The sequence below is a fragment of the Anopheles merus genome, chromosome 3R (assembly GCF_017562075.2).
Source record: "Anopheles merus strain MAF chromosome 3R, AmerM5.1, whole genome shotgun sequence".
NCBI lineage: Eukaryota > Metazoa > Arthropoda > Insecta > Diptera > Culicidae > Anopheles > Anopheles merus.
The window spans coordinates 4072900-4098330 of NC_054084.1; the positions used below are offsets into that span (position 1 = coordinate 4072900).

The 25431-nt window shown below is 46.6% G+C and overlaps 1 protein-coding gene and 2 long non-coding RNA genes across 3 annotated transcripts in view; 1 reads left to right on the plus strand and 2 right to left on the minus strand.

Annotated features, from left to right (window-relative positions):
- LOC121596102 (tyrosine-protein kinase Dnt-like) overlaps positions 1-25431 on the minus strand; it is an 83376-nt gene that overhangs the window by 16793 nt on the left and 41152 nt on the right. The gene's annotated exons all lie outside the window — the stretch shown is intronic.
- Positions 1660-23733, plus strand: LOC121596105. The gene is made up of 3 exons (XR_006005248.1): positions 1660-2018; positions 21319-21704; positions 22874-23733. It is a non-coding gene; the product is annotated as an uncharacterized LOC121596105 (long non-coding RNA).
- On the minus strand, positions 2576-3760 carry LOC121596104. Its single transcript, XR_006005247.1, has 2 exons — positions 3268-3760; positions 2576-2880 (listed from the first exon to the last, which is right to left on the minus strand). It is a non-coding gene; the product is annotated as an uncharacterized LOC121596104 (long non-coding RNA).

The window sequence follows — 25431 nt, forward strand, 5'->3', positions numbered from 1 at the left end:
GCTGGACCTACACACACACACACACACCAACGCCTTCTCCAAAAGGTTGTGTGCGCACCGTACGTAAACAACGCCTTCTGCTTGGGAAGGGAATGAAAGTGTGCCCCTTCCCAGGCACGCTGAACGCACACCAGTATAATGTTCGGATATCATATCTAACGGGTATGAAACCGTTTCCCTTGGAATGTGCTTAATGCTGCTACGGGAGAAGACAATGGTTGCTGCTTCTTGATGGAAATTCAAGTTGCATCACCTCACCTGGCATCTGCACGCACAAAGGCCTTAATCCAAAATGCAAGTGCATCACCGTGCATACGACCAGAGGGGCCAGATTATACGATTTATTGTTTAGGCTTAGTCAGTGGGCTTGAGGCTTTATAAATTTATAGCATTAGGCAGCATCGGTGCCCTAATGGTTGGCCGGTTGCTGGGAAGGGTGTGGATGCACTAAATCGATGGCTATACAGGGGTAAGAGACATCGGTTGGCGGACGAGTCTTGCTTTTCTTGCAAGTGATCTGACCGGCTGGAAGATCCATTAGTGGAAGAATAGTAATCATTCCTTCGAGACAACAAAGCTCCATGCGTCCACAGATATCTCGGTTCAGAGAGAGAGCGATACATGATCTTGGCCCTCCTTAAAGGTACAGGTTGATGGTACTAAACGATAAGTAATGGTTCCGAAATGGATGAACCGTTTACATGGGGAGATATGGGGAGGCTGAACAAACTAACCGCCTCACAAAGAGGACCTCAACCATTGGGTGAATGCTAAAGTCTTCGATTGATTGATAGAAAAATTTAGTTTACTCATGGAGCCGGTAATTTCTGCATCATTATCCCAGTGTGGTGCCGCATACCTGAACCGCATAGCAGCAGCAACAGCAGCAGCAGCATAAAGCTCTGTGTCCGGTGGAGATGTCATTAATTTAAATTCCTGACACAACCCGACCGACTGAGCGTTGAACTACATTCGCCCGGTGTATCAGCCCTTTATCAGGTCCGGAGACAGCCAAGGTAGGGCCCCGCATCGGCGTGCAGCGGCAACAGTGTTGGCGGGAACTTCCGGTTCAAGTTGATAAAACTCCATCAAACAACGTGGAACGTGGACGACGACATCGGCTGCTGCTGTTGCTGCTGCTGCTTGCTTCTCCAGTGGCATTCTGCCGGCATTTCTGGCACACCAGAGTTTGCGGACCATCGGGAGGTATTCCTTCACATCGGACGTTGGTAAGAAGTGATTTATGGAAGCGAGACATCTCACACACACACACACACAGTACACAACGTCCGTCAAACGCCCGTTCCATGGACAAGGAGAGACCGCGTGTCCACTTCCGCTAATGGGCAGCCGACGACAACGGACGGACCGGGGGACGGTGCTGATGAAAATGGGCATCCTGTTTTATCATACAGGCAGGGGAAAAGCTACTGGGGGAAGGTAGGTGGGTGGAAATGTTTATTCACCGAAGTTGCATCATTAATCAAGTGATCAGGTGGCCACCGGTGCTCATGTGTGTGTGTGTGTGTGTGGGTTGGGCAAAGAAAGCTTCGTATTTTTTTCGGTGCGCTTGTCTATCGTTGCTTTTCCAATGTAGGAAGAGAGAAGTTGTGATCAAAGTTGGCACAGAGGAAACCGAATAGAAAAACAACCTCCTCTCTTCGATTCGGTTTCGATTGTGGTAGGCGGTGAAGACCGTTTTGCCACACTGGTTTTCGGTCCGGCAGACAGACAAGCGTAAGTTGCATCCCTCGACACAGCTCTTTGCGAAACTATTTCAGGTTGGCCAGGCCAGGATGGTGAAGCGTTTTCGGAAGCAGAGAAACAGGAAGGTTGATTGGAAATGGTGGTTCCCATTCAGGGCGCTGATTCTAAATCGAATCGCTTTCAGTGCCACCTAATGGCTGGGTGGGATTGATGAAATTGTGCCTTTAAAAGACGAACCGCTGTCCCGGCGGTGTTGCGGATTTGTGACCAGAGTTTTCTAAAGATTCCACTAGCAAACCACAGTGGAGGAGGTGAGTGTTTTACCGCACGTTGGATTGGGAGATGAGAATATCCACAGAGAGAGAGGGAGAAAGAGAGTGATAAAAAAGAGAGCACAACTAAACAAACACTGTGACAAGCCATTGAATGATTGCAGCAAGCGTTTTCTATCGAACGTTTGTGCTCGCCACAGTTTGACTGATGGTGACGTATGGGGAACGGTTTTTATGCTTCGTCGCGGTCCATCTCGGTGGTCAATTCATTGCACCCTCAAGGGCTTATGTGTAGTTCTATTGGTGTATGTGTGTGTGTGTGTGTGTTGTTTTTTTGCAACACACTGTCCAGCTCTCGACCATTTTGTGGGCAACCGTTTTTGATTGACGTTGGGTGGGCGGTTTTTGTAAATTGATATTTCGTAACCGCAAACCGCCCTCCTTCTACCAACTCCCTGGGTGCGACCCTGGGCAAAGGTGGAGCAAATATCCACGCACTCAAACAAACATCATCCCCACTCGGACACGGATACGATTGCGTGATCCATTGCATTCGGTGGCAAACACGGTTGACAAACGGCAGGCCACACGATAAATCGTTTGAGGTTGCAATTCTATGCAATTCTACAGTGTATTTTTATTTCGTTGTTTCATTTCGACGTAGTTTGCAGCTTGCATGTTTTTCCGTTCCTATGTCCTATGTATCAATTGTAGCGCCATTTTTTTCTGACCTTCCTCCCTCTCACTTATTTAGCATGTGTGGAAAATACATTTATCGGTTTTGCTCGCGGTTGACTGCAATTGATAGCACAAAACCGTCACTAAACTGTGCTCCTCACCGGATTGATGTTGCTAGAACGCATGCAAACACAGGTCCTTTGAGAATCAATTGCTCGCTTACCTGTAAAAAGAGAGCAAAAAAGAAATTTATTAGTTTTGGTTAAACTTCCACAAAAACGGTGACGTTTCAAATTTCGCGCACGTTTGGTTTTGATTAATCATAACTGCTTTAAAGCCGTGTTAGCGTTTGCTCACGAGCGATCCTCACATCGGGTGGTCTCAAGAGAGCAGCGACACGGTCCAATTGCATTACTCATCCTTTTGCGAAGCGAAGCGAAAACAAATAAACAAACTCCATAACATCCGGCAAACTGCAGAAACGTAATCACTGGAAACTGGTTATTGCATGCATCCCGAAAGAAGGCGTTATCACACCTGTCTTTTGCATCACCTTCATCTTTCTCCCTCGTTCATGCCCTCCCACCCCTTTCCGTATAAACATACTTACGGGGTGGTTAAACATCTTTCAATTTATTGCCCCTAACACGTCCCTTCGACCGCAAACGGAACGGAACCTGGGCAGCAAGCACCTCTTGGAACCGAACCGAAATCGTGCAAATTTCCTTTAACAAGATTATGCTGATATAATCCAGCTCATCCAGAAGTGTGGTACACGGGGTAAGGGAAACCATCCAACAAACCATCGACGGAACGATGAGAAGCGCAAAAGAAATCATAACACTCTTTCCACACCTTTCCACACCGCCCGCCGGGCCCGAGGAGGCCCTTGTGTTTTGGGTGTTTCTTCTTGTTCGCTTTATGATGATGATGCCTACACGGTCCTACCTTTCTCGCCTTACTGCTCCGAAAAAACTTTGAATTTTATAATGCCCATCTTCCCCAAAGAGGGATCTCGATGTTCGATGTTGTTCTTGGCCGTTCGTAGCAACACCGCACAACACCACAGCCTACTTCTCGGCCTCTTCCCCGTGCCATGGAAGTTCGAGTGCGCTCGAGTGCATGAAATCCAATTCGTTTCGCTTGTTTATTTTCCGGGGCCCCCAGTATTTATTTAACGTTTGATTGAGATTTGAATTTATGAAGAATAAATATTGAGTGGTGCATGTGCCCGTTCGCCCGAAAAAGGCAAGTGTGAAGACGACCTTAAACGTTTTTCGGGGAGCAGCCCACCCGTATGTACGCGGTGCGAGCGATCGAACGACGGAAATCATCGGCTGCGGTACAACCAGACACGATCGACAAGCCAGGCTTACCGTCGGCGTAAAGATCCTCCCGAGCCAGACCGGTTGTGGGGAGCGCTGCTAGTTCTTTTTTAACTTTATTTGTATGTGCCAAAATGTTGCGTATGGGGGAGCGGGAGAAGAAATTCTTGCCGACTCCGTTCTCCGGTGTTTGGTTTCAACACTCCGGAGCGTCCCACCTTCGGCATCGTTATCGGTTCCACGCAATCCCAGGTTCCTCCCGCTGAGATTTCCCGCTGGGACGGAGTTAAGAATCGGTTCGAATTCTGGGCCCGTGGGAAGGGGCCAGAGCTCGGCTTACACGATCGCATTCGCAGGGTGGTGGTGTACCTTGCGAGCCTCACAACGGGTGGTCAAGCCCGAACCCGACACTGACTGAACACTTTCTCATTCGCTAACGATCAGGAGATTCTTCCCCCTGCCACTGCCAGCGGTTCTAAACGTTGTTCTTCCCCAGCTTCTCCCATACCCGAAAAAGGGTTCCAGGGACGGAGTGGGTTGGGGTGTTTACGGCTTTTCAATTTACGATTACACGCTCTCGATTCTCGATCTGTGCCGTCGTCTACAACCCCTCACAGCCTCACAACTTTTGCTCCAGCAGAAAATGCGCAGATGAATGGCGCGACACGCAAACGCCGTTTCTCAAAATATCACGCCCAGTCGCGAATTGAATTCTTCTTCTCGTCTGTGCCTGTACGGTTGCGTGTGCTGTTGCTGCTGCGTTCAAGTGAATTTATTTACTGTTTATCTTTCGATGTTTCGTACACCGCATGCGAATGCTTGTGTATGCAGAATAAATGCATCCACAAATTCATTCTCACCGGTACCCGGTTTCAGTTGCGGTTGGTGGTGGTGCCCGAGAATGGATGGGCTGTGTCAATAGCGACCGACAGTGTTTGCGAGCGTTGTGGCTTATGGCACATTGGCGGGAGTGAGATATGGTAATGGGAGGTGGAAGGCAAGCGTGGTGTTGTGAAAATGAATGCATATTAAGAAAACATCCAGCATCACATCACCTACATATTTAATGGACATTAAAGGTACTCTCTTAAATTCAATTATTCTATCCCAAACGTCACACACATCAAGAAAGTAGAACAGAAGACCGCCAAGAAAAGGGTAATATGATTGGAGAATGTTTAGTGTATTAGAAACCTGCCACACACGGTTGAACCTTTCCTGACAGCATTTACTCACACTGCGTCAAAGCTGACACTAAGGGGTTAAGCGCATTTAGTCGTACAGCTTTCACCCAGGCGCTGCCGGTTGTCAGACATAAATCAAATTCCAGTCAATTCGAAGGCGTTTTGTTTGAGTTGGGTTTAGGAGTCCCGGCAAGGCACGGAACACGCTTCGACCTCAAGAGACGCCCCGATGCTTTCTAGAGTCGGACGACACGTGATCCTGGTTATTGCGTTTTTGCGTACGGCTCTGTTGCGACATTTTTGACAGTCGTGTGGCGCGCACAGTTCCTAATCCCACGGGGAGAAAGAGACGTAGTAGGGTGAACTGGGTAAATTTTTAACGATACACACTACCCTACGAAAAGACGTACACATACACATTGGTAGTGCAAATAGTGGCACGTGGCGGGAACAGGAACACCTTCACTTTCGCGTCCGTTTTTAAATTGATATTTTATTTCTTGGCTCAAGAGAGAGAGAAACCGGCGGAGAGAGATACATTGTGCACCAATTTAATATTTCGAAATCACTGCACAGAGATCATCCCCTTGGGTGTCATGTCTGGGGGAGATGTCCTGCAGACTGCATGCGCTCTTTCTCCTCTGCAGACAATCATCCATTCAAGGATGTGAGTGCCGTGCGGATAAACTGACAGCAGATTTATTGCAAACGCGTGTCTCATCCTCCCAACGGAACAGGGGAAACACCACAGCGTATCGATTGCAATATGCACACAACCCTCTTTCTACAGTGATTGTTTTCACAAGACTAGCTGCACAGCATTCGTTTCTGCACACACAGAAAAAAAAAAACTCGACCTGGCCACTTAAACTTTGAACCGCACCGATTTCGTGAATCCGTTTTCCAAGCAGTCCACTCTCAAGGATTGAAGGACGCAGCGTTATGATGCGGCAATACTTGCGGACGGCATCGGACCGTTTTTGAAGCTGCTTGATTGGTTTTGGTGGTGTGGAAATCAATTTCTATTGGCCATCGGTCCGTACGACCGATATGGTAATGAGTACCAGTGTCAGTACTCGGAAGGAAACAGAGCTAGCTGCAGGGTTTTGCGGTTTTAGCCAGGCCTGTTAGGGAGCTAGCTTCGGTCTTTCGGAATAGGATCTTTCCACTTGGCGCCACACGCCACGCCGCTAGGAAAACACAAACCCCGCAAGGGCTGCAGCATGACGAGAAGCAATAAAAGTCAATATTTTGATCGCCATTCCTTGACTTCTTAACGAGCGTGCCTTGCCTTGCGTGCCTTGCCGTGTGCTTCGTTCGTTCGTTTTTCTAGCCGCTGCTAGAGGACGTACCGAAACCGCGTTATTGAAATCGCCACAAATTGAACGTGGTAGAGGGCGCAGACAGAAGCAGACAGCGTTGGGGTTTGGCTCGAAGAAGATGCTCGTTGATTTGGGTATCTGTTCCGTTTCTCGGTGGTACGATTTCGCTTCTGAGCCGTCTGATCTGTTCTGCTTTTCTCTCTTAAAGCTTGAGCTTGTTTTGGAGAGAGAGAAACAGTGTAGTGTCTGTTATGTTTAACATTTTATGTAAGCTTGTTTGTTGCCAATTTGAAACCACGAAACCGGCTTTAAGGAAATAACTATATCAAGCTAAACTGCTTATTGCCATCGCCGCTACTTTGACTTTGACCCGTGAGTTCTCGTTGTCCAGCTGCTCAACACCAAAAGCCAACCGAATGTGTCTCTAACTGTCCTACATATTTTGTTTTTCCATCACCCAAAAAAAAAAAATACAGAAATTGATTTAAATAGATTTCAAATCATTCTCCTTGTTTGTTTGCCCTAATAAGATAGGCATCTGCATTGAGCGACGTTTCGATGACGATTTAAATTTCCTGCTCGTTATAGCAGCACCGGCCGTTGCGTCCGTAACGTTCGTCTCGTACCGCAAAGATCATTAGCTATGGTTGGATAAAAAAAAGCGAAACTAGGAACGTCGTAAAATGTGAGCCCATATTTCAAAGGCCGGTTTTTTAACTGCTCCTTCCTCCATCCATGCGGCGCGACCCGGCAACGAATGCACACACACAGGAAATTAGACCAGCTTTCGGACAAACAAACTGACCATAGTATCCACCACCCAACCCATCACATCGTTACCGTGTGGCGTCGTTTATTGATCGCAACCGTTAGATACGCGGGGCGGCCGCGGCCACGGCACTGCAAGCTGCGGAATGGGAATTAAAATAATCCCGAATCTCGGCGCGTCAACAAAAGCAACCAAGGGGCGTAAAGATTTAGCTGCCGGAAAGAAAAATCAACCCACTGGAACGGGGTGGAAGATCACATCACGGTCTGCCCAACCACCGGATGGATGGCGTGTCAATTAATTTTACGTTTGGAAGCGATAAATTTTCGTGAACAAATCTTCTCACACGAGCCAGCGAGGCAGGGATACTGTTTTCACTGTGCTTGTGGTGTGATTCCTCATCAAGCAATTCCGATCTTTTGGAGACAACAACGTGCCAAAGTACGTTCGGCGTGATCATTCGATAGCTGTGCGACACCGACATCGTTGCGAACAGATGTGACGACACCGAGAGCGAAGACATCCACAACAACAACCACCTCCTTGGATTCACGATCGGTGAGTTTGAGTTATGGTTGGTTGGTGCAGATTTTGGATATCTGATATCAGAGGAAAAGTTGAGCTTTATCTGTAAGGTGTTAGCTCGATCAAGACATAATGGATTGCTGTGTCTCAATTTCAGAACCGGTTGCGTATGAATAATCAATAGCTGAAGTGAAACTGTTTGGTTTCCACAAATTTAATGCACAAGTTGTAAATATTAAAACCAGCAGAATGAGTAATTTTAAAGCTGATAAGAGCGAAAGCCATGATATCTCAATATTCCAACAGCAAAAACTAGGCTGTTACTACAATAAATATCTCAAAGGCAACCGCCCAAGGCATTGGGTGCGATAAAAACTTCTGCAATATTCGTTGCACCAAAGCAAACACAAGACACGCCAATGCCGAAGGGCTGCTTCTGTTCCGGACAACATTCTTCCGCCGAAAACTCACCCAAAAAAAAAGAAGTATCTCCGTCCACTGTACTCCAAAAGCGGATTTCACTCAATCATCATGATTAGGCAACAGTGAACCCTTTTTCCTTGGCCCTGCCGATGCCCTGCGGGCGTCAAGGGACCCCTCCTTGACGAGAACAAATCAAACCTATTGAAGTTCATTTCCCGCGCAGGCACGTACTTCGGTTTCGGTTCGAAGACGTTTCGGGCGTCCACACGGGCGGCAGCCGCGCCTAGATTGTGGAATTGCCTTGCTACCCGAAGAAGTTGGACCACCTCCCCGCAATCACCCATAGCGGGAGGGAGGAAATCGCTGCGCCCAAACACCGACCGGGCAAGCTCGTTGGAGTTTAAACTTGTTTTGAATAATTCTGTCTAATGATATGATTACAGATAATTTCGCTGCTCCGTACCAGCGCCCCCCCCCCCCCCCCTCGTTGGTACGCGCCGAAGTACGTAGTACGTTGTTCCATTCCACCGAAAAAATTACGAGCAAACGATTGAACAACCTAAGTTCCGGCGATCAACCGTTCCCCAGCGGTGCAGGCGGTACTTGCGGGGCAGTCGGCCATGTGCTAGAGCATGAGCTAGTGTTGCCACCTTATTCACCCTTTTCCTATTTAGGGGAAGAGCCCGTGGAAGCGTCCGTGCGGAGTCGTCTGTGTTTCGACGAGAGTTCATGAATCGGGCGAAAATGATAGTAATTACACATGATTGGTTGCCTAGACCGGGAGCGTCACAGTGTACAGGGCGGGATAGGTGTGTGTGTGTGTGTGTGTGTGTGTGTGTGTGTGTGTGTGTGTGTGTGTGTGTGTGTGTGTGTGTGTGTGTGTGTGTGTGTGTTTGTGTGTGGAAAAGACTCAAAGACCTAGAGATTCGGAACGATAGAAAGGAAGACAACAAACAAACAGATCCACACACACTCAAGCGAAAACAGGTCGAAAATCATTGCTTGCTCATCACAGCGTCGTCATTCTGCGCGTTGGCTTCTGTTTCGGCGAGCGTTAGCGCTTTCTCCCCTTATGGCTGGTCCAATGCTGGCTGCCCTTTCCTACCTCCCGGGCTGATGGAACAGGAGGGGCAGGGTGCACGGTGAGCGCTATGGGGTCGTTATGGCTCGTTAGGTACGGATTATGGTCGATTTATGGTGTGCTGTAATTAGCGGAAGCGAAGTTAACTCTTCTTCTGTTGCGCCCAATTTCCAAACCTCGCAGAGCCTCGGGAGCTTCTGTTTGCGTCGGAGGAATTGGTCGAACTGGCACCGGTTTTTTGTCGATGGAGTCTTGTCCAATTTCTTTCGTCTGTGGACTGTTGGATTTTTACATCGAGTTGCATCGATTGGATGAAACAAGTTGTCTAATTTGCAAACGGCGCGGCATTAAGTTGCCGTTTTGTGTGATGTTGAGTGTTGAAAGAGTAACAAAGGAGGCCTTGGAAAGATCGTTGAAACGCTCTATTAGATTTGAGGATCAAATGTTTCCTCGCAATTGAATTCCCATTAAAAAGGAAAAAGGATCATTTATTTGATATGTTTACGGTGGCTCTAAAATTGAAAGGAAAGCCTGTTCCACAGTTCTTTTAACTTTCCGTATCACGGAACTCAAATGCTCGTCCGTAATTGCGTAATTGTAGTACCCCAAAACGGCACGCCGCAACCGATTATGAAAAACGAGACCGACCGTAAAGCCGGCTGAGATGGGTCAAATTCGGAGCTGCAGCGTTTCTGTAACGACATTTGACACCACACAGCGGCCACCAGCTGTGCATCGGCGTTTGGCAAGGATATTCATTGTTTTGCTAATGCCTCGCGTACCTCCTTGGCAAATGGTTTTCGCGCGAAGGACGCAAGACCTCGGGACGCAGCCCAACGTTTATATTTAATTTCACTTCCTTTCCGCTTGCGTACGCGTTATTCTTTTCATTCCCCGGACCCCGGCCATACTATCTTGGCAAAAGGTTTGTTTTGTGTGCTGAACGTAACCTTTCTCCATCATCTTCTGCCAGCTCTTCCACTCATCTTGAGTTGCCGGTTTCGTCGCTTTCGCATCACCCCGGTTACACACACACCTTCTTTGCTTGTGCAAACATCTGCATCCTTCACGCCTCGTTACGCTGGCTCCTCATCGCCTCCACAACCCCCAAATCGCAATCAACCATCGTTTCAAGTGTTGTTGGCTCGTTCGCCTTCCCAAGTAGGAGAGAGAATTATTATTCCTATTTCCGCTGCTGCAGTTGCATCGTTATGCTGTTTTTAACGCTGCGCGATTCAAGCTTCCCGTTCCCGCCACCGTTTACGATTACTTTTGATATATTTATGATGAATTTATATGGCCAATATTTCTTTTCCTCGCCCCACACACTATGCAAAGCTCGCCATCTTCCAGCGCAAGAGTCGTTCTACGAGTTGGTTTTTGGGCATCTCCCTCCCCAACACTGGACAACACTCGGGGATGCTGCTTCGCCGTCGTGTGTTTTTGGGTGAGATTGTTGAGTGCCTTGAGCGTTTTTAGTGGCTCCAGTTCGCTCCTCAATCATTTTCTTGCAGCATTTATGTGTTTCGCCTGTTCTGCTTCCTCCGCTGCATGGAAGGATCTGTGGAGCTCTGTAGCCATCGTCGTCATGATCGTCGTCATCATCATCTTCTTCATCGTTGGTGGCTGCTTAGCGGTGGTCATAAATACTGTCCAGGGCAGCTTTTGCCCTCCGAGTTGAACCGTTTTTCTGCACATTCAAGACAGGCACAATAATTTTTTGCTCTGTTCAGCATTTTCCTTTCTTGTGGCAATCATGATGTTGGTGATGATGATGATGATGACGGTGCTACCACACTTTTGGCGAATGTGGCCACCTCCGCATCCTTCGGTCCAAATATGGGAGCGAAAAATGGTCTTCCCTTCCCGAAGCAGTGCAGTTTTGTTGCTGTTTTGAAGTAGTTGTGGAGCGGTGTTGTGTTGGTTTAAAGGTCTCCTATTCCCCAACGCTGCAAGAAAGGAATTCACGCTGCATGGTCGTATTTTATATTCCATCGCATGTTGAATTTTATTTGAGGGGTTTTGCAAACCCAAGCGATGCTTTGGGCGAACTAATCGGAAATTATTTGACCGTGCGATGATGCGCACAGGAGCTTAATTTATGGTTACGATCGCCTTGCTATCGCTCTCTCTTCCTCTCTTTTTGGTTGAGGAGTGCTATAAACAATTTCCTTAATAAAATCTGATTGCATTTCTCGTAAACCTTCAAGTGGAACGAATTTGCAGCTTCACTATATCAATCTTTTGGCAACGATTGGCAATCTTTCACCGCTTTATAAAAGTTGCAAATGAACAGGTAACCAAGATAAGCCAAAAAAAAACCGACCAGGCACTTGCTATCCCGCGGAAAACTGTGCAAATAGCACCACATTATCGCACTGGTCCCCGTACAGTCAATGGGCGAAAGTAAACCCGAAACGAACGACAAAAGGACGCTTTTGCTCGAGCTCGTGGACGTGATTTATTTCAAATTAGTTTTCTTCACTTTTCACTTCGCGGGAAATCTGCCTGGCCCGCTGTAGTTCCCACCGTTCTCCTATCACGGACGATCGGTTTGCAAAAACTCTCTCTCTCCCGGCGTACACTGGTTGATCATGAAAAATGGGTCCGCGTTCGGATTCACTTCCCATTTTGAACGGTGTCTCATAGACACCGGCACGGACGGTCCTGCGGTTGTGTTGGGTGTTGCTTTATCGGTGCGGTACAATCAAGTCTTTTTCAAATATTTATAACACTTTCACGTTTTTGCACCATTTCCGAGGTCCCAAAAAAACACGTCCACTTTTCGGCAGGCAATGCTGGTATTTTTTTATCGCCAACTCCGGAAAAAGGATAAAAATGTCACTCTGGTCCCGAAGAACCCCCGCGGAACCCGATGGTAAACTTTTACTGTCCCCAAGTTCCCCTCGACCGGGGCCTGGTTGTGTATGCAGAAAAGATGATTTTAAAAGAGACCCGAACCGAACCAATTCCCGCATTTTGACCGAAAATCATAGACACTGTCCTTTGGCACTGGGACTGGGAGATTGGGTGTGGATAGAGTTGGTGTGGTCGTTCCGGTTCCGGGCCCAGGGACTCCAGAGATCTCTCGTTCCATTTGGTGCATATGAAATGATGTCTGGCAGTCTGGCAGCACAAAACGAGCCTCCTTCTCATCTAGGAGCGGGAGATTGTGTCGATTGTGTTTGGTCGGGAACTGTAGAATTGTCTCGTATTCCGTATTTTTCTGGTCGCCAGCCGCCACACACACACACATGCATAGCTTGTGGTCGACTGGCCAGTGTGTGTGTACAGTTGTTTGCGGTCTGCAATACGGAAGCCGCCGGATGCAGGATTCGGAGGAAGCGTAAACGATTGTGTCTGTTTCAGGATACATTTTTTTCCATGATTCTGGTACGGGAAAGTTTGGTGCTACGAAAAGTGAAGCATTCTGTAGACATTGGCACACCGAGTGGGTGTACTATATTCCCAAGGCTGAAACCGTGAATGCTCGTGTACAATAAGCGAAGTTATTAAGTGTAGTGTGGTTATTTATGACGCCTGGATGCAATACGTATCGTCCTACAGTGCGTGTGTATGTGTGTGTGAGGGGTTTTGTAGCGTAAGCTACCCGTTTGCTCTACGACTTTCAATATTATTGCCGGCACGTTGCCTCGACCGGAGGACCAACTTCTGTTTCAGTAGAACGCCAGAAACCACGAACCGAGTGGCTCCACAACCCTTTATTCCACGCTCACTATCTTCCTCTTTCCCTCCATTTGAATGGCGTGCGAAACGGTCCACTACAGAAGCCACCACCGAGGCAAGTCACCGGGAAGCTACACAACAGAGTGCCCAGAGTGCCGAGATTTTAAAGATTGTCGTCCGGAACCGGCGCATTCGTTTAGCAGAGCGCACTTCCCAGGTTGGGACAGCAATGGATGGGGACATTTCAGAATAGAAAAACAAAAAAGTGGAATCTCTTTAAAAACCATAACCAATAGAGAAGCAATTCCGGCACGGCACGGCCAGATGGTACCACACTGAGGGATCATAAAGAGCAGGTGATGAAGAGCGTCGGTGCGCTACCTTCCGGAACGACGCGCGGCATTGCTTTGGAAATCTATGAGCAGAAAAATCTCATAAATGGACTCACGTTTCAGCAATACAGCCCCACACACACACACGCTCACACATGATACCAACTGCTGGACTGTAGTTTCTATTATAGACCCGAGAGCTATAAAGTAGCGGAAAATGTGTGGTTTATAAGCAGTGATGGAGAGTTCCCCCTCTTCCTTGTGTTGGGATTTTAAACTAAATAACATTTTCTGGCACTGATCACGTGTGTGTGTGTGCACTATAGGACTTTTTGGTCGTATTCCAACAACCTGTCAGTGTCCGGCGTTGGAACGAGGGGAGCCAAGTATAATTTAACACGAGATGGCACCATAGTTCAAAAGACAGGCAGGCAGGCATCGAAATTTATCGCCCGTGAGATTAAGTACACGTGAACGGGTCAAAAGCGGAGGACACACGGCAAACAATCTGTGCACAAGGGCTTGAACAAAATTAGATGCATTTTTAATGATGTCAATAAACGTAAGCAATGGCTTTAAAACTGGACACGCTAGTTAATTGGGCAAAAAATGGTAGCATTCGATGTGCTTTAATTTCACCGTCGGAAGGTGGACGAATAGCGTGGACAAAATGGGAGCAAAATTTTATGGTTTATGAATCAATCACCGTCCACAAACGGATGACATTCCAATTAAACGTCGTTTGCAGTTGCTCGCGATCGTTGCACACACCTGGCTGGGTTCGCAAAAGTGAATAAATAATTACTCAACCTGCCATACAATTGCAACGTTCCAGGTTTTTGATTTGAAGCACACTTTACCATGCCGTCCGGCAACATTGTTAGGCGTAATTTATTGTACCTCGAAAGCCCAAGTCCCTCCAACCGCAACCCGTTCCAGTTACGAGTGTGCGTAAAGTCTAAAGACACGCTTTCAACAGTTGACTCGAAGCTGTTGGTTTATGGTGGGCTGTAAATGAGATGGTAACAAGCCGGGGACGCCAAGAATTTTCACCGACAAGTCCATCCACAGCTCCAAAAACCCCTCCAGGCGACAGTTATTCGCTTTCGAAGGTCCTAAATCATGGCCTTTAGGGTAGGGTCATTACGGGCTATTGGAGTGTAGCTTTTACAGACGCAACAACAACAGGCAAGAGACAGATAGGAGAGCAAAAGAGAGTGTAAGTAGGAGAACAAACGGTAAGAACCGGTCCTTGTAGAATGTTCCCTTGTCTTGTCCTGTCCTGTAAACCTGGACAACAGTTTTTTTTATTGAGCAGTGATTGAGCAAATGTCATTATTATTTGATTCCCTCAAACAGGCATAAAAACGGCTTCAGACTCAGAAATCAAAACATAAACAAACACACTGTCTCTATGTGTGTGTTGCAGTGTGTTCTCCTCAGCGACAACTCCGATGACAGATGAAGGTAACCAGATACGCGCGAAGCCAGACAGTCTCCCGGGCCGTCCTGTCCCCAGCATCCAACCGAACGACACTAACGGCAGACCGATATCCCCAGGAGTTCCCGGCTTTTGTCACGGTTCGACGCCACCTTAATGGTCCCAATCCGTGGCCATTCCGGCCGCCCTTCCTCGCTCGCAAATTTCGCCAAAGCACCAGGGAGGAGCCTGGCTGGGTTTGCAGCGGACGCAAATTTTATTGCCACCTCAAATGAGCGTGCAGGGAAATAAATATGCACACTTTACTGGAAACAGTTTTACTGCACAATTTACGACAGCCATTCCGGTTGCGGGCGGGAGGGCTGGGACAGTGTGTAGAGGACGAACCGTTTCTGTGGTCGAGATTGTCATTTGAGTGCGAATGTTTGTGCGTGTGTGCGTGTGTCTCCGCGCGCAATTTTCTTCTTCCTGTCGCATTTGAGTGGGTTGTAAAACATGCAAAGCAAAGGAGGCTGTGAGCAAGCGCCGTTTGTCCGTGCTGTGAAGAGGAGGAAAGGTTAATGTTTGTATTGTGTGCCCGGGGATGCCAAACAGGCAGATGCAAACCGCACACAAACCTCACACAAACGATCCCATAGGGGGAAATGTGGGGAGAATGCACCCCGAACGGTTGGATGCTGCACTGAACGACACCAAAGCGACGATCGGGCGATCTCATTTCATTAGCATAACGAGTGAGGCCACAGGTTTTAATCTTGCTTTGGGTGCAATTCGGTTGATTAAGGATTGCGATTGCGAAACGGGAGTCAATCGATTGGTGCTTCGCCGTTTTAAAAATGGAATCATTAGAGGATTGTTTGGCTTTTTGTTGTCCTTGTTGGTAAATTTAATGAATCATAATCACAACCTGGCATTAAAAAACGACGTGAAAAGCAGGGGAGAAAGAAAGCGACAACTAAACGCAACCATCTTTAAATGTGCTCCCAGACCAACACCTTCAGCTTAGCATTTTTTTCTCTCCACACACTTTCCCCTTCCCCTTTTCATGCGCTGACTGGTCGTCATTAGCGCGCCAAAAGTGGATGCGCAATTACGCGACCGTTTACACTTTCCCCCGTACGTAATGCGTGCGGCTTGCATACTTTTCCCCGCAAATCCCTTCGCACGAAAAAAAAAAACCATTTCACATACCCAACAAAAGGCGCCGGAGAGTAGTAAGGATGTAAAATTTATTGCCATTAATGCATGTGGCGTGTGACGTTATTATTTCGGTGCGCCATGCGCGAAGGATTTCATTTCCGGGCATGCAGCAGCGTAAGTGGGCTTTCAGTGTTTAATTCCCGCCGCTCGGGATAGCAAAGGTTGGTGCAAAACAGCAACAGGGAAAGTGTGTGTTCCGATGCTGGTGAGTGCATCCTGTGCAGCCCCTGTTCCCCCCCGTTGGGTTGTTTTGCTTGTGCGCAGTAGTAATGAGTGAGGTGTGTGCGTAAGTGCACGTGGCCGTACAGTCAATGTAAACAGTCAACAATCCAGGACGAAAAACGGGAAGGCGAGGGGAATAAAAAAAACCGCACCCAAGCAGCAATCTTCCCAGCCGTGGTTTACCATTTTAGTGACGGTTTTTCTCACGTACCCGTTGTTAGCAACATCACAACAAGAAGCAAAAAAACCCTTCCTAACACTAGGGTGGGAAATGTTATTGTAACGCAATCAAATGTCCCTTCTTTGGCGTAGTCTTTCTAGAGAGTTAGATTGCGTGTGTGTGGCGCTCAGGATAGGGTTCGATTGAAATTAAAGGCTTTATTTACAATGCTTAAGGGATTAGCAACACGCGCGATCCATTTTGGTCGTAAAAATCAACGGAAAGCAAAAAAAAAGCATATAGAAAAATACGAAACTCAATCCAACCACTACCGCAAGCGAGTTAAGACTGCCATCAGAAGATTTAAAACTCTTCTAACAAATAAGGACGCTTCAAGCTCATCGTTCATATTGTTTCCTGGAGGGGAAGAATTGGGTCAAACATAAGCAAGCACACCGGTACACCACAGTTGACAAATGAGAAGCAGTCTCCATTAGCTTCACTTACCACGGGAGCACATGGCAAAACAATCGAGGCTTCCCCTACGCCCCCTGTCCCAAGTTTTACTCGACGGGGAGTGAAAAAGAATGGGAAAGAAAGGCACAACAACAGTATGTTTACAGTTCCTTAAACAGCGACAGCGGCGCTTCGTTCAATCACCCGAAATAGGGCAAAAAATAAATGCCATCGAGGTAAAAATTGCGCTACTCGCGAGCTGTCAATCATCGTGAAAGCATCACGCCGTGCACCGCACCAGTACAAAAGACAAGATATTACACCATTTTTCACTTGTTGGCAGTGGTACCAGGACCTTCCACGCTGTTAGATGTGCCTCATGTGTAAGCGCATTTGTACGGATGCGTTTCCGGAAGTGGATGCTATCGCTTAGGCTGTTGCTATACACCCGTGGTGTAGATTTGGGGCATATCCCGGTGAATGGGAAAATTCGTAATGAATTTCTTTTGTTTGTTTATTTGTTTGGCTGTTTGTTTGACTTTCTATCACCATTTTCATGAGCTGCTCGAGTGCTGCTAGCTGGAGTAGAGTAGGGACATCCCAAAATGCCGTACACATGCTCCAAGATTAAGTGTACAAGGTGCACATGGAAGCCAACGCCCGGAACCGAAATTCGACTCGAGCGACTCGGTGGTCCGGAAGTAACTCCCCTTCCCTTCTGCCTGTATTCCTTCCTGTATGTGTGTATGCGTTCGGTGTGTATGAATCGACTCCGGAGAGGTTCAACAGCGAGGCCAAGCGAGAACCATTTATTTCACCCTCGAAGAAGTAAAACCTTCTTCCCCACGTGCCAACGAAGCCATACCGACCATGCAGCACCAGCGAAGAAAATTTCTCTTTCCGCTACCAAATGGATGTGGCCTGTATGGGGAAAACCATCGTCGCTCCCCAAAAACCATCCATACCATTGAGCTCGTCTGCATCGAACAGTAATTATGGGTGATAGGGAATGGGAAACTTTGTCCGATCCGGTTACTTCAATTCCAATGCGCCTCACACGCGCAGCTGTGCAGCGAATGCTCTGGGCCTCGATTGGGTGTGCTAGGAGTGGATAGGGGCAGCTTTTCCCACCCAGCCGAAAACGGCACCGGCACGTGGAAAGAGTGAAGTGAAATTAGTGTCATTAAACTTTTTCAAAGTATTCTAATTACTTTCAACTGAAGCGCAAACCCGGTCGTGCTGGAAAACTGCAAATGGGAAGCGCGCGTGTGTGTGGGTAATATCCTGCCGGATGTTTGTACGTGGGTGTCGGAAGGAGGATGCTGAACAAAACTGCTCTTTTAATCCTTTTGAACAGCGCAACTCGTTTAGTATGATGACGAATGAAGGATAAGAATGCTGCCTTGCACTACGTCATTTGACTAAATTATGACAGGCGACTGACAAAGTGAAGCCTTAGAAAGTAGGAAAGCCTAAAATTATCAATCCATCTCTTACTTCTTAAATAGCTCAAGAAATATGGCAACCCAGTATTGTATTGCTAGCTAGGCTACGGCCACAGCAAACTTAACCTGTGACGGAAAACGGTGCCGATATCGATAAGCAGCTTGTCGCCTTGGGAAAAGTGTCTGCACAGCCCTAAAGTTTGGTAATCCAATATGAGGAACCAGGTCCAAACTGTTTCCAAAATGCCTTTATGGGGTGTTATAAATTTTGTAATCTAATTACTGAATATTTGGATCAATTACATCGTGCCTGTTTCGAGGGTTGTGCTGCCAAATGATTGACCGTTGAAACTCACCTAAAAAGAGAAGAAAAGAACCAAACATAACCTTTGTTAGTATAATGAATTTATTGAAATGCATTATAAATTTGACGACACACGCCACATGTTGCACGACATAATCAGCAAATATAAAGAGCTTTTGGACTACCTTGCAAATGTTCCTGCCATGCCCCTGCATCGCGAATGTTTGCTTAAACTTTGACTGACGCGTGTTTCCGAGAGGCTCTTAGCAAAATTTCCCATTCCCGCTCATGAAGCGTGAATTTTCCAATGAAAGATACAGTACTGTGCTACTGTGTCCGTGTACATACGGAAGCATTTCGTCATAACGGCATACCACCCATTGACACGTCCTAGTGATACATTTCCTGCGTGTGCCAGATGCGTCCGAATCTGCTGCACCAGGTTTCAGTTGTCGCGGATTGTCAACTGGTTAGCAGAATAGAATGGCATGGCGTATGCAAGTACATACAAGTGGTGAAAAGTACCGGAAAAAGTGAGTTTTGTAGAAATATGTACCATTAGTGCATCAGCAAAGAGTGGTGCATCGTATGCAACCCGGGGAGGGGTTTTGCGAATAGAATTGTAAAAGTCATACACGGAAGCAATGTTTGGAGGCATGTGAGCTCGTTTGCAGGGTGGTCAATAGACGAGTGAATAGAATTCATGGACGTTGCGTTACATTTTCTTTATCATATAGTTGCCTCGGGATGCGTAGAAGCGGTTTTGATATTTGTACAACGATAGACAACTAAATTTTGTCGGAATTCAACTCCAAAAAACTCGCATCAAGAGCCACAAATAAGTTCGTAGCATTAACGATTGTCATGCCGGATGAAACCATGCTTCGTATCACAAAGCCTAACACTAGTTTATGTCACCATAATGTGCGGAAAGCTGTTACTTGTCTGATTTGTTTCTAATTGGATTGCTACCAGGCAAAGTTCTGCACGCATCGTTTAAGATCTCAACCGTTCGCAAGCGACTGAGCGGTCAATCGTCGGGCAACAAACTAGCCCGGAATGGTGCTCAGGAAACGACTCCCAGTCCAGGCTAACGGCGCGTTGTTGTGCCAGTCGTTGCTAAAATAGGGAAACAAGTACATGCCATCGCGAAATACGGAATGATTGCTCGCATCGCTTTGAAAACCGGCCGCCAACATAAATGACAGTCTTCACCATGTCCAATTTGCCCATCCGCGCGTATGGCAACGGCCGACGACAGAAGGCTTCTGTTTCTTCGGAAGCAGTGTAGGATCCTGGTTTTCCGTTCCGTTTCTCACTGTGCGGGGGACGTGTCACTGCCGATGGGGAATGGAGGAGGGATGAAAAGGCCTCGACAGGACGAAATGGCTTTCATTGTTTAAATTTAGTTATCTAACTTCACCCCCTAAACGATCCAGCCCGGGTCCATCCGTTCTACCCAAGGCAGCCGCTCTGCGATAAATGGTGAACCGAGCTTGGGATGAAAACTTTCGACATGGCCGCCCCACACACACACACAGCTGGTGGCGATTTTGGGACGATTTTGCATTGTGGAAATTAATTTCACTACTTTACAAGTAGGGACACCCATGTCCCATTACGCTCCAATGCGCTGTGCACCCTTTTGTCCGTACTGCCTTCGCTGCTTGCCGCTCAATAGTGCTCACTGTAACTCATCATTTAGAAGACAACTCGGCACGGCCATTCACTCGCATCTCGACATTTAACCATATTTCTATACCATCGTCGTGCTGTCCACCATAGATCGTGCTGATATTCGGCAGCAAATTAGACCAATGTGCTGTCGGAACTTGTGTTTTTCGATGTGTCAATCTTGCGTAGACATGAAGCAAAAATGGCATGAAGCTGCGCGGATGTTCAAACATACTTTGGAGCAACTTTTTGGAGCATCCAAAGCAGGACACTCTATCGACGACGATGATGATGCACTCGTAGCGCTCGTGCGTCCACAAAATGAAACTCCAATGAACGCACGATAATTGACTTCTAAACTTATTATCGTCCCGAGAGAGGTAGCCAACCATGTGTAGAGTGATGCTGACCGAAAGGATACAACTCCTAATGGAGCTACCTGTCCGGATACAGGTGTGGTGGTGTCTTCACTTTTCATTAGACGTTGTTGGACAAATTTTGCAATAAAGTTTACGCTTTTGCGAACAGTCCATTAGAGAGCGGTGGACGATAGTGGTGTACGTAAAACAATCAAAAATTATTGAACGTTTACTCTTTCTCTCCATTTAATAGCATGTGTCTGGGTAGGTGGAAAAGTAATTAGGAAACTGTCGAAGCTTGTTACAGGCTGTTGCGTTTATCAGTTGCGCGAGATAGGAGAGTTATTACGTAGTGCGTAGTCCCGCGAGCCGCGCGGACAAAAAGGGGTCAGCATAATGAATGTACATATTGTTGATAACAGTCCTATCTCATATGCATCACTTTCTCTAAATAGAAATGAGCTGAGAATATATAAATAGAAAAAAAAAGGTTCCTGTGTCCCACATTTTACGGGATCTTTTCACCTTCCGGGTGCCCTTTTTCCGCTTAGGAATGCTCTAATTTTCATACGATTTTTTTTTATTTTAATTCAACCATACTTTTCGGCATAATATTGCGCTTTTTAAGGGTCTAGCATAAACACACACACTCACACATTGACAGTTTATGCGTTTCCAGTCGACTGATCGTGAAGGGAGGGAAAGGTTTATGTTTTTAATTATCTGTTTTTTGTTTTTGCATTTTGTTTTAGTTTCGCTTTTTGTCATAAAAAGCCGCTGCTGAGGGGCGAGAATCTGTAGGCGTTAATTTAATTAGCTTCACTCGGTAAACGATCGGAAAACGCCCACTGTATCGAAGGAAAAGTGACATTATTCAGCGCTGGGCAAGCTTCAAGCCCTTTAAGCGAAGCGTAGAAAACCGTAGCACGATCGGAGAGGATACCTTGTTGGATATATGTATGTAGGAGCCCTTTTGAGTGTGGTTTGAACGGAAGAGCGAGCCGTGCCGTTAAAAATGAAAATAATATAATTATGCATTCAGTCGCGGGGCATTAAAGTCAACAAACTGCTGCCGGCGTGATCCACACGTGTGTGTGTGTGTTGTCATGCACCCCTGACGGATCTATGGAGCGGATCGGTGAGTGGAGATGGGGAGATTGACTAATTAATTCCTTGTAATTATAAGATAAATGGAGACGAGAACACGCCCGATATCATGAAAGTTAGTGTAGTCGCTTTTTTGTATCGTCAATACCAGGAGCTTATCACTAACGGTGTCCATTGACGGTGATACTATTAAATAAGATTATGATTCGAGTAATTGGCGATAGTTTGTTTAAATTGGAAGCTTTTAATTGGATTTTACGCTAGTATTATTGATATCATATTTCATATTCTGAAAAGCGTGCAAAGCCAATCAACGGAAAGGTATTGGTGAAAGCTCCCAAGAATTGATTAATCATAAAAAAAAATCAATCAGTCCCGAAAATTGTACCATCCCTTACCGCCTGGGGCGTTTTGATTTTACGCTTTGATCTTCGATAGATACCTGAATTTACACGTTTGTTTGTGGCAGCTTGTTATACTAAAGAGGATGAAATACAAACATGCTTGATGGTACTAAAACAACATTTATCAATAATAATCCACCCCGTACATGGATGAAAGAAGTGAAGAGAACACACTTCTCTGTTGAGGCTTGATAAAACAAGCCAGGGAACATAATAACAACCAAACGGTAAAGCTTAATCAACACTTCGTGTCGACCACTTCGTAATGAACTTATTTCAAGTTTTTTTCCAATATTTACCTGCTTCAATTTCGATTAAAACAAGAATCCTATCCATCGAAGAGCTACCGAAAGACATTCGATTTATTGAAATGATTTGTTTTTCAGTTTCTCCTTGCTTACTATGAGACCCTCGGCAATCAGAGGAGAACCCGTTTCTAATACTCGAACCCGAAAAAAATATCCCCAAAACAGCAAAACCTTTCCGGCAAACGTGGAGCAAAAAGTGAGAAAGATGTCGAGCATGTTTTATTTCTTATCGAATCGTTTAGATCAAAACACGAACCAATTTAATGTAGCAGCAGCGCGCATCGTGTTCATTTAGGATTTCCTCTCTAGCCGGAGGCTTGTTCTTCCCCTTTCGGGCCTTGCTTTGGCTAGCTGGGGGGAAATCACTTAGATCGATCTTAGAATTAATCATTTTTTAAAAAGCTGTCTTGGGTGCCCTTCTCTCTATCCGTATCCCACCAACCGTTTGTATTTTTTTCTTTCTTACTTTCTTTCTGCCTTCTTCTAAGTTGGATGAAGTTTGGGCTTTTGGTGGACATCGGGCGGACACATCGTTTATTCAGCGGCACGCAAAGTTTGCCCGAGCACGTACCGGACGCCTTTGCGACTGATCAACGGGCCCAGATAATGAACTAACGTCTCGCGCCCAAAGTCGGTAGAAATCGGACTGATCACGTCCAGCTTTCCGCGCTCAGCCTTAGCTCTACGAGAAATACGAGGAAAGGCAAATATAAAACTCAATAAAGAAACGACATTTCAACGTCCAACCCAAAGGAATGGAGAGAGAGAGATAGTGAGAGAATGAGAGCCGTTGGTCAAAGTCGTGCAAAGGTATGAACGATCGGATCCGTAGATCGAACGGGCTAGAAACTGAAAGCCCAAATACATCCCTCATCCCGGTCCAACCGAACTCCACGGGAGGCATTCCTACCTCCGAGTGTTGTAGCGTTTCATCTGATTTCAATTCGGACACACAATCACGCATACTAACGTGTATTGCCTCAGCGTCTCTTGCTGCGGTCCTGATCCTTGCCAGCAGATTAGAGAAATGTCCTAAAACATGAATAAATTCGTCCACAACTACGATGACTACGAACATGATGGGAAGTGAAGCCCAAGAAAAAGAAGCAAATAATCGTATCGTACCCAATCGGAAAGGAATCAGTTTCTAATTTAAATAGAATAAAGCCGGATCGGTCTCCCCGATATTCTTAAGCCGCTTTTGGGAATGGTTTTCGGTCAAACTCCGGGACTTTTTTTTAGATTCCCCTTGACCGGGACGATTGTAGTTGAAATCCATGTTATGTCTTTTTTTTCAACAAGGAAGGTAAAAGATGTATCGTGAGCATTTCCAAAAAGTGTGCATATCTTCTCACGAATTCTTGCTATCAAGCGCTCAGCTTCCAAAGCTCACTTAGAAGGGTAAACACAGATGAACGGTGTTAATCAATTACTGTATGTTTCGGGATCCACGGGTATTTATTGCTCTCTATTTGAAGCTGTCATTTCACTCTGTTTCTCATCCAAAGATTCATCATTTTCAAACAAAATCTTTACTTAAAGCTGTGCCGCCGTTTAGCGCGTGATCGTGAGTGACCATTTGAGGTTTAATTAAACTGTCAATCCTGTTTCAGGTTTTGCATGCCCTGATAAAAAAGAGCAGCAACAAACCATCCCCCATGCGTAGAATCTAATCCCGAGCGCGTGTAAGGATCTGCCAACATGTGGTCTTAAACATTTTTGGACCAAAAAAAAAGTATGCTTGTAACACAAACATCGTTTAGACGCGCAGTCCATAAATCACTCTGTGACCTCAATTATTCACGCGGGGTACACGCGGGTTTGTTCGGGGCGAACCCAAAAAAAGAGACGAACTGTTTTGTACTCCAAAATCATTCCCACACCATATGAGCATATCCGGTGCAGTACGTATGTAAGGCAAGTCGGCGAAAGAAACCAGAAACCCGGAGAGTCTCGCCCCAGTCGATGGCGTCCTGCCGAGGCCTATGGCCTCGCTCACTTGACCGATGCATACGCTTGCAGTTGGCATGCATGCGGCGGGTGCAAGGCAAGGTTTCAGTCTGTAAGCATCTGGAAACAATTACCACAAAACCATTGCAACGCCAGGCTTGGCAGAATGTGTGCCCTTGCTGTCCTAGTTGTGTTTGTTGATACTGAGTGCAACACATGGGACGGGAGAATGTAAAGTGAGAAGAAATTTGGGCTCCTTCGGGGTCAATAATGCAGTTCACGATGTTCCGGGAAGCGGTGGAGGAAAAGGATGTTGAAATCCCATGCCAGCTAATTAATCCATTCGCACCGAACAAATCTTTCGCTTTCCCTTCATCGTCTCGCCTGGGTGTCGAGATTTTAATGATGATTTTTCGAACATCGAGGGCCACCTCGCGTGGGGTGGACAGTGTGGGTTTTTTCAACGCTGAGCGAATATAGATCTTTAAAGAAGAGCCTATAGAATATTGGGACGTGATAAGTGTTTTGACAGTTGCTGGACGTGAATGTGGTTCTGATTTAGGGATTTGAAGCAGGAATTGAGCGCATTCATGACAACTATTGCTCCAAAACACATTCAAAAACTTCCCAAGACATGATCACGCGTTGGGTCGAGGTAACGCGCAAACGTGCACAAACAAACTTGTTGAACTATCATCGCTCCGCCGTTGCTTCTCCGACGAGATCTCGCATCTCAAGAACATGCTTAGCGAGCATCTTTTACTGCTCTTTGCCTCTCCATTCCATTCCTGGGGATCGTACGAGTGCCTTCGAGTGTCATAAATTTATGAAACAAATTTCCATAACGCTTCGATTACCGAGCGATGGTATTGCCACCCCGGTCCTACGCGTTCCGGCGACGATATCGCTGGAAGGCTAGTTGCGCCCACCAGCTGTCAATGTGGGAGATGGTACGTGCAGCAGCAGCAGCAGCAGCTACAGCAGCAGTGTGCACTTGAAGGTGTTTGTAGATGGCGTCCCCGAGAGGAACATCTCCGAGTCGGATTCCAACGCACTTCTGTGTTGTTCCGAGCCTTCCAAAGAGAGCATCACTTGA